At 44.3% G+C, this 17843-nt stretch overlaps 1 protein-coding gene across 2 annotated transcripts in view; it reads left to right on the forward strand.

Annotated features, from left to right (window-relative positions):
• The first annotated feature begins 3803 nt into the window (after positions 1 to 3803).
• LOC137373907 (spectrin beta chain, non-erythrocytic 1-like) overlaps positions 3804 to 17843 on the forward strand; it is a 362769-nt gene continuing 348729 nt past the window's right edge. Inside the window, exon 1 of one of the 2 annotated variants that reach the window (XM_068039482.1) lies at positions 3804 to 4167. The gene's annotated coding sequence lies outside the window, so the exon portion shown is untranslated. The remainder of the gene's footprint in view (positions 4168 to 17843) is intronic. The other variant, XM_068039486.1, reaches the window with a different exon arrangement.

Here is a 17843-nt window from a genome sequence, read left to right on the forward strand (position 1 = left end):
CTAAGAGACTTCCTGGGATCCAGAGTCAATATTGAGGACTTCCAGAGCCACTCCCTCGATGTATACCGCCTCTGATGGGTCGGTTCTGCCGGTGAGACAGGACATACATGGGGACGGTGATGGTGGAGTCTGGGCCATTGGATGTAAGGTATGATTTTGTAACCATGACTCTGTCAGGCTGTTGCTTAACTAGTCTGTGGGACAGCTCTCCCAATTTTGGCACAAGTCCCCAAGTGTTAGTAAGGAGGACTTTGCAGGATCAGCTAGGCTGGGTGTGCCTTTGCTCTGTCTGGTTCTTCGGTCAATGCTGGGAGGTCGGTCCAGTTTTATTCTTATTGGACTATTTTTCAGCAGTTTAATACAACCGAATGGCTCATTAGGCCATTTCAGAGTGCAGTTAAGAGTCAACTGCTCTGAGTTTGGAGTCGTGTATGGACCAGAACAGGTAAGGATGACAGGTTTCCTTCCCTAAAGGACATTAGTGAAACAAATGAGTTTTTTGGTCACATGGCTGATACTAGTGTCATGCCCTGTAAAAACATATATTTCTACTTTCAAGATACAAACTTTCAATGGATGCTTTGAAATTGACTTTTCCTTTAAAAAGTGGACACTGTGCTGCAAGGATGGCCACCTAAGATCAGATGACCTGGCTTGTGTATTCAAACACTGACACTGTCTCAAAAGGACAGAAGGATACATTCCAGACTAAGAGGCGTCGACTACACCCATCCTAAAACCAACAAGAGACATTCCTGAATTGAATAGATTTCTTCTGGGACAAAGAATGTGTGAAGTAGATACATAATAACAGAATAGTACCCATCCAGACATCCATAGGTAGCCATTCATTCCACATCCTGGTCCATCGCATGGTCACACCAGGGAGAAGGTCATGTGTCAAATAATAGAAAGGCTAAGGTGATGAATTTAAAACTTTAAAAGGCAACCCTCTGGAGCGAGAGGGAGAGATCACGGCAACATCACAGAAGGCAGTCTAACCGTGGACTATGGAAAGATCCAGCCTTAACAACAAGAAGAAGTCCTCCTGCTAATTCTACACTTCAACTTGGTGCAACAGAGAACTGAAAGTGACTGCCACCTCCAGTCTGAAATCTTAACCACCAGAAATCTACAACACCTCAACAAGTTCAAGACTACAAACAACCCAGGCCTGCACCTTTAAAAGAGACTGCCCTACTTAGAAGATTCAACAGGTTTACTGTAAACCACGACCACCTACCACACCTTGAACTCTTACCTTTTACCTTCTATCTACCTTTGAGAGTGCATGACAGAGTGAATGCATTCATGAGCGGCATAGCGAACATTTTGGGGAATTAATATTCTTCAATATATAGTTAATTTTCTGTTTTAAACCTACAAGAAATTCTGTAATTTGTCTGTTTATTTGATCCTAAAAACACTTAGGGGCTAACTCAACATTTTAAACAAAACAAGATTGCGGTCAGTTGGGAGGTGAACAGTGGAAACCACCCACACGCCTTACCACCTTTCTGTAATACTAGCTTTTTATTTAGTTCCTTGAATTTAAATTCCCTAGTTGCCGTGTTGGGGTTTGAACTCATGTTTCTGGATCATTATTTCAAGCCTCTAGATTCCGAATCTAGTAACATATAACCACTATGTTACCATTCCAAATAGATGTTTAGGAGTCTCAGTTCATCTAATATTAGATATCAGTTTTTCGAAATGTTCTAGTCATTAAATAGGTCCACTTTATTTTTCCCTCTTTCAAACATTAGGATTTTCTGTCATTATTTATAATAGCACTAAACATAGATCCTTTTCAACCTTAAATTTTGATATTTGTGAGATTGAAAAGGACTTCTCACTGAAATATGCCTCTCTGCTTGAGTGGGTATCAGTGAGAGTTTCTGTGTAATAGTGAGAGTTTCTGTGTAATAGTGAGAGTTTCTGTGTAATAGTGTGAGCTTCTGTATTATATAACAGCAGAAATATTTCACACGTATTAATGAAATTTGCTGGTCTAAGTTTAACAAACAAAAGGTCATCTGACTCATAAATTGCTACATTTTGTTATGTGCTCATAACAGTTGCTACTCTGTTAAACTGTAATCCATTTAACAATGAGAACATATTGGAGCTCCAGTACTATGATGATTGTTAGCAGCACCAAAGGACTTGCCTCATCAAACAGTAGTGATATATTACACTATGAGGTTAATGGTTGAGTAAGTATTCAGTCAGGGCTAATTATAAAGAAGCACATGACTGACATATTTCCCTGCCCTTCCCCTCATCATTATTTAACTATTTCTAATTTTACATGGAACAAATTGGCTTCACTTATCAGGTGGACTGCCATCTGGTCGATTAACTAGAGAATGAGATAAAGCATGCAGAAAAATCTTTTGAATTTTGAATTTGTATTTATATATATTCCCACCTATCTTCTTCAAAAACACTGAGGCGTAGAAGAAAGTCTGAGTGCTTCACTGGGGGAGCAGAGGGTGCACACTCAAGATTCAATAGGAGACATTAGCAAAAATAAAGGACTGAGCATAAAGCAAGAGAGAGAGAGAAAGAAATGATCTGACCAGATTTTTCCCATGGACTTAACTTGCATGGTGAGCTGTTGGCTATTTTGTTCTTGGAGTTTCAGGTTTTTAATTCATGAACCCTTCTTTAGTTGTAACCTTCACAGACACTTATTTGTGCACATGCCAAGAACACAACACAATGAATGGTTTGAAAAGAACGACAGCACTTTAAATTTGGACTGGAAATTGAGTTATTTTTCTGGTGAAACCATTTGAGTACCATCAGCGACAAGTCCAGCTCTAAGGATTGTCTGGTATCATTATTCAAAACTTAAAAATAATCAACCCCAATTACCCTCATGCTGGCAGAAAAGAAACCACTTTAACCCTACCATTTCTACTTTGCAACTTTCTGTCATCCTATTTCTGTCTCCAGAATTTTTTCCCTTCCAGAACTTCAGACCAAGATAAAATGCTCTTGCACATTCCTTTCCAATTATTACCTTTCTTCATTTGTTTTACAGTTTTCAACTCTTTCTTCTGTCCTTCTCTATGTATCCAGCTTTTTCTTCGTCCTCATTTGCTGTCTTCCACTCTTTCCCACACCACCTCCAATAAGGTAAGCTCACATTTACACTTGTCCTTTCTTCTCGTATACAATGCTGTCTCTCTCATCCACTTTATTTCTCCCTTTCTCTCATGCCTATATTCAATCTCCCAAAACCAATACTCCTCCACTTAATTCCATACTATCTCTGGTCTCTAACACACTCACTTACTCTATATTAGCTGTTTCCAACTTTGACTGTGCCGTCTGCCATCATTTCCTCCACTGTTGCTCTCACACCTTCAAATTCTCCAGTGTGGGCTGGATTCTTGCAGAGCTGGTATTCTAGACCCACCAAGTGTTCCTCATTTCCTGCAACAATTCATTGTGCTGGGTTGATATCTGGAGTAAAACGGTGTCCCTGGGAGAGAAGATTACTGTTGATGACTGTTATTTATTGACTCCCAGGTGACAGTGTGTGTGGAAATCAGCCCTCCTTGGTCCAAGAGCTAGGTCACTTGGGTCAAGTATGAAGGGGGGGGGGGTGCGGGTGCTGTCAGTAACAGTTTGTAGTGCCTCTGGGAGAGGAGGGGAGACAGTGGCAGATCAGTCAGCTAATAGAACGGGTTTGCAATCAATGCAATATTGTAATAGCAGGTAGTCGAGGAGGCTGCACCCCAATCGATTCTGGTCCCTGGGGCATGCTGTATGCGCGCGCGCCTGGAGCACAGTGCGCGCGGACGTGCCGCATGCGCGCCTGGTGAGTCCCTTTCGCGGCAGCGCTGTCCTGCTCGCGTGCCTGCGACTCTGGAAGATACCGGCACGTGCAGCAGGGGCTTTTTGCGCATTCCCGCAGCCGAGCAGTGAGGGTGCGCGCCCGCTGCTGCTGATGACATTCACCTTGGAGGTGACTGAGGCTCAGTATTTTGTAGTGCCGGGGCAGGAGACTGCAGGTCTGTCTCATTCCTAATGCAGTTTATTGTCACCCCTGTTTCGGGCTTTTTGTGACAACGAAAAGAGCAACTTCTTATCCCTGCACCCAAATTTTCATTTGGCTGGAAAAGTGACTTCATAATACAATACTTGCCAAGAAAGGTAGGATTTATTTCACAAACGTTTGATTAGATATAGTTTGACTACTGCAGCCTTTCTACCTGCTGCTGATTTGTTTCGTACTAAATGCCAGTTGTGCGAGGGAGTTGTCAGCTGCGATTTATATTTAATGTAATTAAAGTCCAGTGTTTTTGATAATTTAAATATGAAAAGTGGGGGTAAGAAGGCTTCATTGGCAGGTGCACTGGTTGACATCGGCTGTCATGAGTGGGCGTTGTGATGGTTTGAGAGCAAATTTTCGAAATCTTTTGAGTATTTTATGTCTATCCCCCCTGCATTGAATAAGTTTACTTTCTCCATACATTTATTAATTTAGTTTAAATCCAGTAGAATGTTTATTTCAACTTGACTTTTTCAATAACAGGTTTCTACTGACAGAAAACACAAGAACTGATTTAAAACCCATCTATGAGTTTAGTGACCTTACTACCAACTTATGCATTATGAATCCTTTCCAACTGACTAAAAGTGAAAACTTCCTTCACATCTTGCTTGCTCCTCAATAGATAGCTGTATTTGTATGGATCATTGTTTGTGTTTACTAAATTAGAATGGTTGGTTTAATGGCTGGTATATTGTTTGATTTTAGTTTCCCAAGGAAAAAGTGATTGGCTGTGTGATCCTGATAAAGAACTCTAGATTGCTTTATCTTTCTTAGCTGCTTTTTCATTTAGCTGGATGTCTGACAATTGGAATGGCCATGTTTCAGAATCTCCAAACCACTGAGCAAACCACATGAGCAGAGTTTCTGTTTGCTTGCTATCCAATAAGCACTCTCATGTGCTAGGATTGTAGACCATTTAGAGAGATTAGGCATAAATTGGAAAGAGCTAAGGCTTGGGAAAAGTCATACGTGGGTGTTCTCCTGGAGTTCAACCAGCCAAAGCCATTTAGTTTTACCAGCGCAGAGAAGCGGTGATCTTCTGGCTGTTTCCCTAACTAGGATAACTCTACCTGTTTAACTAGGATAACTCTACCTGTTTAACTAGGATAACTCTACCTGTTTAACTAGGATAACTCTACCTGTTCGACTATAGGCTTCCACTGTCATCTGGAACAGAATGCGAAAAATGCCAGCTTTTCCAGGTCTCATTAATAAGCCAAGTTTTAATTGTAATACCAAATCTGCTTTGGAATGTTGACTTGGTACCAATCTTCCATTTCAATTCATCAACATTGCCAACTTGAACTCAAAGTTAAGTTGTTTCCCTTCCCCCTATTCCTGAAGAGGTAGTTGCTGGTTGGATAACTGACAGTTGCAGGTTTGAGCTCTTCCTAGTTAAACAGCAGATGCCAGGAATTTGTCACAAGAAGCATAGTGAGCAACACCATGTGAATGCATTACCACCATTTTCCTCATCACAGTATGAACATTCAGTTTTCCCCATCAAAAGATGGTTCTACCAGTTTGATAGCTAGGCCTTTAGCAGGAACTGTATATTTTAAATAGTTGCTTGTTTTTTTTTAAAAGGAACATGGTCCTTTAAAGTTTGTGACAACAAAGGTTGAGCTCCAGACTATACTATCACAAAGTGAAAACTGACAACGCAGAGCAATTGCAAACGTCATCAGCGTGTGCGAACATTTGCCAGCTTCCCAGTATGAATGCGTGCATGCGCACGCATGATGTCACCACGCAATGATGCATGACGTCACCACGCAATGATGCATGACGTCACCACGCCATGACGCATGACGTCACCACGCCATGACATCCTCACTGCTCAATAGCCATCCCCATTTACTCGAACCCCGCTCCCTCCCACCATCCCTGCTTCAATTGCTGATTCACCCTGCTCGACTGCTCACTCCCTGCCACGTCACCACCTTCCCTCAGCCACTCGCTCCCCCTACCCATGTCCCCCCCCCCATCAGTTACTTGCAACCCACCAGTCGCTCTCCCCAAGTCTCCCTGCTCCCCTCAGCCCCTCGCTCCTGCCCTCAGTGCTTTCTGTTCCCCACCCACCCCCCCCGCCTCCCCACCCCCTCCACTGCCCCCTTGGTCACTGCTTCCCCTGCCCACCCCCCCCCCCAGCCATTTGCTCACCCCCCTGCTTCCCTGCCCTTGGCCAGTCGCTCTCACGTTGCCCCGTCACCCCTCACAGCCCGCTTTGCTTCTTCGGATGCCGCGGCAGGGAATGATCGAATGTGGGAGCGAGTGGCCAAGAGGATGGAAGCGGCACGGCCTGGAGCAAGCGAGCGGCTGGAGGGGTGGGGGAAGTGGGGAGCAAATGGCCAGAGACCAGGGTGGAGGGGGAAGCGAGGAGTGGGAAGCGAGTGGCCGGAGGCAGGGAGAGTGGTGAGATCGGAGCAAATGATCAAGGGAAGGCAGCAGGGAGTGAGCGGCGAGAAGACGGGCATAGGAGGAAGGGACAAAAAGAAGCGCAATGGCAGGAGGGAGTGGGGGACTGTTGGGGGTGGGATGGAGGCGGCAATGGCAACCATTGAGGGGATTTTAGGCTTTAATTTTTTTGCGATAAATTGAGCAGTGCCATCTTTCCTACTGGCAGCTGCCTAAGACATCGCAGACAGTGACATTTCAGTGGAAGAGGCTGCATTTGTGCATGTACTAGTACTGCACCACCTAGTGGTTGCATTGTCAGCGAATGCAGCCATGCTATCAACAGTAAATCCAATTAAAGTAAATTGGAGCACTAGGTATGTTAAGGGTTAGTTTTAGGTACATTTCCAATGCTGAAATAATTCCAAAAGACTTCCATGTTCGATCGCTCCCCGCTGTGCCGTCCAAAGAATCAAGGCAGTTGTGAGGGATGATGGGGCGATGTGAGAGCGAGTGGCCGAGAGGAGGGAAGCAGGGAGCGAGCAGCCAGTGGCTGGGGGTGTGGGGGGCTGTGAAGTGGATTATGATATTATTGCTATCACAGAGACATGGTTGCGGGAAGTGCAGTACTGGCAGCTCAATATTCCAGAATATAGAAACTTCAGGTGTGACAGGGGCGAGTGTAAAAGAGGAGGTGGCATTGCAGTATTGATCAAGGAGTCAATTGCTGCAGTAAGGAGGGATGTTATCTTGGAAGATTCCTCAAATGAGGGCATATGGAAAGAACTTAAAAATGAAAAGGCGGCATTCACTTGGCTGGGAGTGTACTACAGGCCACCAAATAGTCGGAGAGATAACGGAGCAGATATATAGGCAAATCTCAGAGAGGTGTAAAAATAATAGGGTAATAATAGTGAGGGATTTCAACTTCCCCAATATTAACTGGGATTGTCTTAGTGCAAAAGGCTGAAAGGGGATGGAATTCTTAAAGTGCATACAGAAGAGCTTTTTGAGCCAGCACGTAGAAAGATTTACAAGAGAAGGGGCAGTACTGGACCTGATCCTAGGGAATGAAGCCGGACAAGTGGCAGAAGTGTCAGTGGGGGGGCATTTCGGGGATAGTGACCATAACTCTGTAAGTTTAAAGGTAGTTATGGAAAAGGACAAAGATGGACCAGAAAAAAAGATACTGAATTGGGGGAAGGCCAATTTCAATATGATAAAACAGGATCTGGCCAAAGTGGACTGGGAGCAGCTACTTGTAGGAAAGTCTACATCAGACCAGTGGAAGTCATTCAAAAATGAAATAGTGAGAGTTCAGGGCCAGCATATTCCAGTGAAGGTGAAGGGTAGGACCAACAGGTCCAGGGAACCCTGGATGTCAAGGGGATATAGAGGATTGGATAAGGTGAAAAAAAGCAGGCTTATGGCAGATTCAGAGCGCTGAAAACAGTGGAGGCACTAGATTATAGAAGGTGCAGGGAGGGTACTTAAAAATGTAATAAGGAGAGCGAAGAGGAGGCATGAAGAAACACTGGCAGGCAAGATAAAGGAAAATCCCAAGGCATTTTCTAAGTATATTAAGGACAAGAGGATAACCAGGGAAAGAGTAGGGCCCATTCGGGACCAAAGTGGCAATCTGTGTGTGGAGCCGGAGGACATAGGGGAGGTTTTAATTGATTACTTTTCATCGGTGTTCACAATGGAGAAGGACGATGTAGGTGTAGAGATCAGGGAGGGGATTGTGATATACTTGAACAAATTAGCATTGAAAGGGAGGAGGTATTAGTGTTTTTAGCAGGCTTAAAAGTGGATAAATCCCCAGGCCCAGATGAGATGTATCCCAGGCTGTTATGTGAGGCAAGGGAGGAGACAGGGGCTCTGTCACAAATTTTCAAATCCTCTCTGGCCACAGGAGAGGTGGCAGAGGACTGGAGGACAGTGAATGTGGTACCATTATTCAAGAAGGGTAGCAGGAATAAACCAGGTAATTACAGGCCAGTGAGTCTAACATCAGTGGTAGGGAAACTATTGGAAAAAATTCTGAAGACAGGATTAATCTCCACTTGGAGAGGCAGGGATTAATCAAGGATAGTCAGCAAGGCTTTGTCAGGGGGAGATCGTGTCTAACAAACTTGATTGAATTTTTTTGAGGAGGTGAGTAGATGTCTAGATGAGGGTAAAGCAGTTGATATAGTCTTCGTGGACTTCAGTAAGGCTTTTGATAAGGTCCTGCATGGAAGTTTGGTTAAGAAGGTAAGAGCCCATGGGATCCAGGGCAATTTGGTAAATTGGATCCAAAATTGGCTTCGTGGCAGGAGGCAGAGGGTGATGGTCGAGGGTTGTTTTTGCGGTTGGAAGCCTATGACCAGTAGTGTACCGCAGGGATCGGTGCTGGGACCCTTGTTTGTAGTGTACATTAATGCTTTAGACATGAATATAGGAGGTATGATCGGTAAGTTCGCAGATGACACGAAAATTGGTGGTGTCGTAAATATTGAGGAGGAAAGCCTTAGATTACAGGATGATATAGATGGGCAGAGCAGTGGCAAATGGACTTTAATCCTGAGAAGTATGAGGTGATACATTTTGGGAGGACTAACAAGGTAAGGGAATATACAATGGGTGGTAGAACCCTAGGAAGTACAGAAGGTCAGAGGGACCTTGGTGTACTTGTCCATAGATCACTGAAGGCAGCAGCACAGGTAGATAAGGTGGTTAGGAAGGCATATGGGATACTTGCCTTTAAGAGCCGAGGCATAGAATATAAGAGCAGGGATGTTATGATGGAGCTGTATAAAATGCTGGTTAGGCCACAGCTGGAGTACCGTGTACAGTTCTGGTCACCACACTATAGGAAGGATGTGATTGCACTGGAGAGGGTGCAGAGGAGATCCACCAGGATGTTTCCTGGGCTGGAGCATTTCAGCTATGAAGAGAGACTGGATAGGCTAGGGTTGTTTTCCTTCGAGCAGAGAAGGCTGAGGGCGGACCTGTTTGAGGTATACAAAATTATGTGGGGCATAGATAGGAAGAAACTTTTTCTCTTAGTGAAGTTGTCAATAACTAGGGGCATAGATTTAAGGTCAGGGGCAGGAGGTTTAGAGGGGATTTGAGGAAAATGTTTTCACCCAGAGGGCTGTTGGAATCTGGAATACACTGCCTAAAGGGGTGGTGGAGGCAGAACCCTCACAACATTTAAGAAGTATTTAGATGAGTACTTGAAACGCCATAGTATACAAGGCTACGGCCAAGTGCAGGAAAATGAGATTAGAATAGATAGGTGCCTGATGGCCGGCAAGGACACGATGGGCCGAAGGACCTGTTTCTGTGCTGTGTAACTGTGTGACTCTAATGTAATGGGCCATCTCAGGAGAGACATTTTATACCATTTAACCTTTCAGGTCTGTGGCCTATCGTCAGTTGAAAGGTCACAGACCTGAGACATTAACTCTGTTTCTCTATCCACAGATGCTGCCAGACCTGCTGAGTATTTCCAGCATTTTTGGAATTTTATTTCAGATTTCCAGCATCCGCAGTATTTTGCTTTTATGCCATCTAAACTTGGGCAGTATTAAAATATTGCAGCTGAGATTGCTATTGCCGCACAAAAATCTTGGTCAATAAATGCAAAGCTAATAATGTAGCAATGTTTAAAAAAAACTTAAAATGTAAATGCTGATCCTACAAAATGCTTTTTTTTTGTTCATTTGTCCTGAAAAGATGCGATAACAAGTGCAGCACTTAATGTATAAAATTCTGTTACATCTGTTTGTTTCCATACAGTGGTGTACAGATTACTGAAAGTAAAACAATGAAACATGCAAACTTGCACCACTCATTAGTACTTTAACTTCTGCTGTCAAAAACTCTAAAGCTGAATATATTTAATTTCTGTTTGTTACAAAAATGGTTTTAACAAGATTTTCTGTGGTTCGTTAGTCATTTCATCTTAAAGGCTTTCTGTGGGTTGTTGCTGCATCTTTTCATAGGAGGGGAGGAACTACTTAAGTGGTGGAGGTGATTGGAAGGAGTCAAAGATATTAAGGATTAACTGCTTAGATATGGGATGGGGGTTTGAGAGTAGGTGGCAGAGAGATAGTGTTGGAACTCATTGCAGAAAACTGGGAACAGAAAATCTGGGTTGGAATGAATCACAAGTTTAATATGGAACTCACAAATACATTTTTCACTGGCCTTATTCAGTTCTGAGTCACATAGTAATTTTTGGTTTCTCTGATTTTTTAAAATATTTATTCATGGGAGAAGACCATGGCTGGCAAGGCCAGCATTTATTGCCTATCCCTAATTGCCCTTGAAAAGATGGTTGTGAGCTGCCGCCTTGAACTGCTGCAGTGGTGTAGGTAGACCCATAGTGCTGTTAGAGACGGATTGATGGGATTTTGACACGGGAACAAGGAAGGAACGGTGTTTTATTTACAAGTCAGGATGTGTGTGACTCGGGGGTGGTGGTGGGGGGGGTGACGCGGGGATTGAGCTTGCAGGTTGTAGCGTTCCCATGCGCCTGCTGCGATTATTGTTCTCGGTCACAGGTTTGGTAGGTGCTGTCGGAGAAGCCTTGGTGAGTTGATGCAGTGCATCTTGTAGATGGTACACACTGCTGCTACTGTGCATCGGTGGTGGATGGAGCGAATGTTTAAGGTGGTAGATGGTGGACAGGTTTTGGAGAGTTGGGAGGTGATTTACTTGCCACAGAATTCCCAATCTCTGACCTGCTGCTCCAGCCACCGTATTTATGTGGCTGGTCCAATTAAGTTTCTGGCCAATGGTGACCCCCAGGTTATGGATGGTGGGGGAATTCAGTGTCGGTAATTCCATTTAATGTCAAGGGGAGGTGACTGGATTCTCTCTTGTTGGAGGTGATCATTGCCTGGAACTTGTGTGGCACAAATGTTACCTGCCACTTACCAGCCGAAGCCTGAATGTTGTCCAGGTCTTTCTGCATGTGGGCACCGACTGCTTCAGTGAATCATAGCCTTATGCTTTCTTTATTAGAATGTTTATATATTAAAATGTCTTTTTGTAAGAGTTTTTGTCTCTCTAGCTTTCACCTTTTAGCTTCTGAAGACTGACTCAATTTGGCTACTGTTATGTGGCCGATGGGTGTCCTCCTGAACTCATTCAACTGGCTATTCACCACCTGTGAACTGGGACAGTGACTGTGAGCCATCGCAACCGAACCAACTTCTGTCTTCAAGTAGTTTTCAGCGGAAGTTCCTGGATAGCAGTCAGGAGAGGGAGTCCTGGTTGATGTGTTATTGCCCTGCCTGATGTTTTTTTTCCCTGCCTGGTTTAGAGCACTGAAGTTGATGGTAGCATCCCTGCTGTTACATCAGCTAAGTCAACACAGGCCAGGGATTGAAACTGGGACCTTCAAGTTTTACACAAAAACAGAAAATACTGGAAGTACTGAACAGGTCAGGCAGCATCTGTGGAGAGAAAAACAGAGAACTTTTCAGGTCCATGTGACTTTTCATCAGCACTGTCTCCACTTTCTGGTCTTATGTCTTGGTATCACTGGATGGCTATTTTTAACAAAAATAGTTGATTTGTTTGATAAGTGCAGTGAAAGCTTTTAAATTTCAAATCGATACTGGACGCTTGGGAGCAACAATTCCAGAAAAAGAAAATGCTGCACTTTCCATCTGTGCTGCAAATGCTGGCTGAAAATGAACACCGCTGCTGAGCTTCTGGACACGGTAAGTACAGTGATCTCTTGACCAGGCTTGGCCAAGAATTCAACAACAGATTTCATGACTTTAAACAGCTGGACCCGTGTGTGATGTTTACTTCAAACCCCTTTTTGAAAATGGATGTAAGTGACATTTCTGAACAAGTGAGCTTGCTGTTTAACCTGGATTGTGCTGATTTGGAAATGAAAATTGTTAATCATCAAGTGACAAACTGAAGTCAAGGTCCACTGCAACTGGTTTCTGGAGCCTTGTGGATACGGAGAGGTACAGCAATATCTGCACAGCAGCAATGAAAGTAGCTTCATTGTTTGGTTCCACGTATCTTTGAGAGTCCACATTTTCCGACATGAGTTTTATCAAATCAAAATTTTGAACCCGACTAACCGAGCATCTGAACAACTCCATCAGGGTTGTGCACTCCAGTTGCAAGCCGAATTTCACAGGACTGGTGGACATTGTGCAGTGTTAAGTATCACATTTAAATAAAGTTAAGATCAGTTTTCCTTCATATAATTACATTATATGATATTTAATAGCTGCATATTTAGTTGGCATTTGTCTATCCATATTTTTCAATATATGTTTGTGGCTCATAGTTTTAACTTATCAGAAGTAGCTCTCACTAAAGAAAAGGTTGGAGATCCCTGGACTACACACATGTGGCAATCAAGGTGCCTTCAGATCAATCAGCAGGATTTGTCAATTGGTAGGGATTCCACTCTGTTCATTTTCAGCTGGTTTGTAGCCACCGGAAGATTATCATGCAAGTCTTTGCATGAGACTGCACAGCTCCCCAGGAAGCTGCCATGATGCCTCAATTCAGTGCCAGTCACAACTATCACAGATCTTCGCACCTTCAAGCAGAGTCAATAGAGGCCTGTTTGGAGACAAGAGCCGCCCTTTACAGATATGGCTGATGACACCTGCGAAGAGCCCCACCACTGATGCACAGGAAAGGTACAACCAAAGCCTCAAGAGTGATCATTGAGCAAGCCATTGGGTTGTTGAAGATGCCGTTCACGTGCCTTGATAGATCTGGAAGCATCCATCAGTAAACACCAGCAAGGGTGTCCAGAATGGTAGTGGTCTGCTGCACCTTGCACAACATAGTGCTGCAGGATGAGGAAGGTGATGCATCTTCAGAGGAGGAGAAGCAACAGGTGGAGCAGCAGCAGGATGAGAAGGAGCCTGATGTAGCAATGGGCTGTGCAGTTACTCTCCAAGCTGCCTCAGATGCCCAGGACAGACGTACAGATATGATTCAGCTAACATGAGGCTGTGCAGCCACATGGAACACCAATGCTGAACCCCTGGGCCTCCCCCCCACACCCCCAACACAAAGCATTCCCACAGTCAATAATACTTCCATCTCACTGACACCCACTGCTTGTCATCTTATCATACTATTTACCTCAAAGCTGATGACCACTTGGCAGGTGAGCGCCTACAATGGAAATGACTAGACAATGGAAATTTAAAATAAAAATTAAGGTTTGACAATCTAGCACATGTTTAAACCCTTAAGGGATTTCTCTTGTGAAACTACAAAGTCTTTCTCTTCCTTTTTCTATTTCTTCTACATGGTGCTAGCCCTGTGCCTTCAGCAGAACTAGAGGCAGGCTGCTTGTTCATCTGCTCTGACTACTCAGATGCTAGTGGCCTTTGGAGCCCATGAAGGCCCCACCAATGACTTCTCTGCATACAGGGCAAACTCAGCCATCAGGACGTGAGTCAGCATGTGAGGTTCTGACTGGCAGTGGGGGAGCAAAGGTGGGAGGAGTGGGAGAACTGTGAGCACCCCACTTCCATGTACCCTTCCTCCATCTTCTCTCATACCACTTTCTTGCTAGCCAAGAGCGAGACAGCACTTTGCTGCACTTCAGTGGAGCACTGAACGGCCAGGGTGAGGCTTCCCTCCATCCTATTTAAAATGGCAGACTGAGTGTGCAGCCCATTGGTGATGGCCAGCATGTACTCGGTTGTCTACCATGTCAGGTGCTCCATGCAGGTAGCCACTCTTTCCATCGATATCAACGCAAAGGCTGACGACATCATGGCACTTAAGCTAGAGACGGACTCCTCCAATGGTGCAGTGTCTCTGGAAATACTGACAGAACCTCTCGCATTTTCTGGTGCTTCTCCAGAATAATCCTCTTTGTCGATGACCCTCAAGGCTCAGCATCTTCAACCAGCTGAGCAGAACTTGGAAGTAGAGGACTGCTACCCGACCGGGACCCGGCAACATGTGTCGGGTTCAGGTCGGGCCGGCTTTCGGGGTTGGGTCAGGCCGGACACACACGGTAAGTGCTCTGCTGGGATTAAAGGAAACTTACCTGAGCTGGGATGAAACTGAGTCTGCGCAGAGTGAGTGGCGTCACTATGACGCCATCGCGCATGCGCTGCAGCTTCTCGCAAGTTTGATGTCAGGAAGCTAAGTAAAGGGATGGTCGGGTCAGGCTCGGGGCAAAATCGGAAGGACTCAGGCCGGGCTCGGGTCCGCCGTGGTTTGGGTCGGGTTCTTTTTTCCGACATAAAGCAGGCCTCTACTTGGAGGGTCCTGCGCCATTTGATTGAGACTCTTTACTGCTGTCCCTGTCACTTGTGAAGTGTGTCTCTCCATGTGACAACCAAACTACCTGTACTGGAGGCTCCAACGAGGTGTGTGTATCTGAGCTGGTGGAGGGTTTGCATGAGTTGTGTGATGTTGCTTCCTCAGAATGCGCGACCTCCTCTGAGGAGTGTTCGTCCACCCCATGCACCATCTCCTGCGTGATGTTTGAAGGACCTGTGGGAGATGAAAGACATGAATTAGAACCGACAAGCTGAAAAGGTCATCATTGTTCAGATCATATTTCAGTTATAGATAACACCACATCAGCATGAGTGCATGTTGTGTGCCATGTGGCTGTGTGACTTCTAATTCTGTTGCCCAGTATCTGGGAGACCATATCTTTCCATCTCCAACAGCTTTGCATTCCAACAATCTGCTGGGTTCCAGTGCTCCCGCCTCTGTAGTGGTCAGGGGACACAGACCTGCTGCTCACCTCAAGGACTTGCTTTCAGAGGCTGGCCTCTTCCTCCTGTCTGTGGGGAACAATATTTCTCTGTGGGCCGTTATAGCCCGCAGTGTGATTTTTCAGGGATGCTTCAGGGAACTGAAGGTCAGCCTTCCCATGTTGAAACTCCATCAGCACAGTTGCTTTTCTCTCCTGACAATTGTGGAATGGATCTATTCTGTCCCTTGCTGAGATATTTTTCCAGTATTTTTATTTTTAGTTGGTCGTCTAAACATAGAGCAAAAATGCCCAGTTTTTGCTGAGTGAGCTTTTATTGGCACTTTCCTCAAGGTAAAAATAAAATTTGCAGTGTGCTGAGTGAAAATTTGTCCTCTATTTTGAAGCCTGTGAAGCATGATAATGTAACTCTCACTATTCCAAATTAGTTTTCCTCAATGCAATAAACACTTCAATGTTAATAAGAACATGATATGTGAACAAATATTTTTTTTCATGGGATTGCACTCCCAATAAAATAAATGCTGCTTTAAAAAAAAATACAGTTTGGGGAGGGGCATGGAGGGAGGGAGCAATTTCCTTTACGTATAATGACTATGAATTTAAGCTTATTTATGTATTGAATCCAACTTAAAACATTCTAAATGTTAGCTTTTTCAAATGAGAGTATGCTGACATGGTTGGCAAAAATATTCTGAAACCATGTTTCTTTTGCTTGAGGCACTTAAGTTCTTCCTATGATTAGAGTAATGAAACACTAATTGATCAGTTCAATTTTTAAATTGAAACTCTTCCTTGCACCCACAACAGCAATTAACAACCGTCATTTCTTCAGTTTCCTTATCTTTACGCAATTGTGGAGCTCCCCTCTTATCAAGGAGAACAGCTTTTCTGTACTGACGTTGTCAGAAGAAGGGAACTCCTGCATATTCTATCGCAGAAATACTTTTTGGTTTGAGTTTTGGTGACAGGCCGATGCAATCTCAATGAGACGGGTGGTGGGGTGCGTTGGGGGATGGAAAATATGTAATTATAGCAGTTGCAATTGGCAGGAATAAGTATGAATTTTATTGTTACAACAGTAATGTGCCAGTTTGATAATGAAATAGCTTTCTAGTCATCTTAGCACCCATAACGTAATATTAAAAGTTACAAACACATTGGCCTCAAAATTACAAAGTGGAATACATACACTTACATGTTGATCTGAAATTCTTCCTTTGCGATTTAAGCAGAGGCACTAACCTGTTTAAAAATAAATGTATTACTGCTTCTTAAAATAGTGGCCAGAGGAATTTAAGACTGAACCATTAACCGTTCATGTGCCAGTTTCCCAATGCATAAGAACTGTTAAAATTTAATTTATTATTGTTTCCTATATATCTGTGTACACAGGTTCTCAAGGTTATGAATGTTGCTAAGTGTAGATAGATTTGTTGAAAGTAATGATCTTAAATGAAGACTGTTGCTTATCTGAGCAAAGGAATAGTAATTAAGGTGTTGGACAAAAAAGTTTTAATAAAATTGTTCATGCATATCCCTTCCCAAAATAAATAATTTAATGAATACATATTTGTGTTTAAGAATTGAGGAGCTGATAGCAACACTGGGTGGCACAGTGGATTGGTACACTGTCCTTTCTCACCTGAAATCTGAATTTGAATCCAGTTAAAACTGCATTGTCAGTATACTCTTTCTGCTGACCATAAGGGTCCAGTGGAATAATGACAATCATAATAGCTTGCTGACCTGGTTGAAAATAGTGGCCGGAATTTTACCCTCGGCGGACGGGAGCCGTCCACTGACGGAAAAATCGGTGGTGAACCCGCCTCCACCTGGCCTGGGGATCCGGACTGCATTTTACAGTTCCCAGACCTATAATTGATCTGAGGCGGGATTTCCACCTCATTGAGGCAGGAAGTCCCGCCTAATGGAGCTGCTGGCCAATCAGTGGGCCGGCAGCTCTTAGTCCCAGCAGTGCCACCGGGAGCGTGGTCACTGCTTGGACTGCAACCCAGCCATCGGAAGGAAGATGTCGGGGAGCCCCAGAATGAAGGTAAGTTTTTGGGGCCTCACTGGGGGTGATCAGTTGGGCCCCGGCGAGGCAAGGGTGGTCAACTGGGGGGATGGGGTGGGTGTGTTAGGGGTGATTGGGGCAGCCTTCTCTCGGGCAGAGGGTGCCTGATCATGAGGGCACCCCCCACCCCCGCCTATCAGAAAACCACCTGCTTTTGTCAGGCGGCTTCTCTCGGGCCTGGGTCGCCCGACTGGCTGGGGTAAAGTGGCGGCAGAGGCGGGAGTGGGTCGGGAAGGGCCTCCTGCTCCATTTTCTGCCCCCCACCCCCCCTATCCCCTGGCCACCTTCCTGCTCTTTGGGAGGGTGTACATTTCCGGCCAATAACTAACAGCAGCTGAAATAAAATGAGAAATGTGGGAAAAGGTCCAAATAGTACAATAAAAGACTAAAAACAGCAGCAAAAATCTAAGCAAAACGAATGAATGATCAAAATAGTGTAACAGATGAAGCTATTGAAAATCATAGTTTGGAAAAACAAGAGCAAAATAAAAAATAAAAGGAACAAAAACCACTTAATTGTACTTATTCACACCTTAATTCAACAAGAGAAAAGGTTGTAAGAACACTTAAAA

Source organism: Heterodontus francisci, chromosome 9 (assembly GCF_036365525.1).
Source record: "Heterodontus francisci isolate sHetFra1 chromosome 9, sHetFra1.hap1, whole genome shotgun sequence".
NCBI lineage: Eukaryota > Metazoa > Chordata > Chondrichthyes > Heterodontiformes > Heterodontidae > Heterodontus > Heterodontus francisci.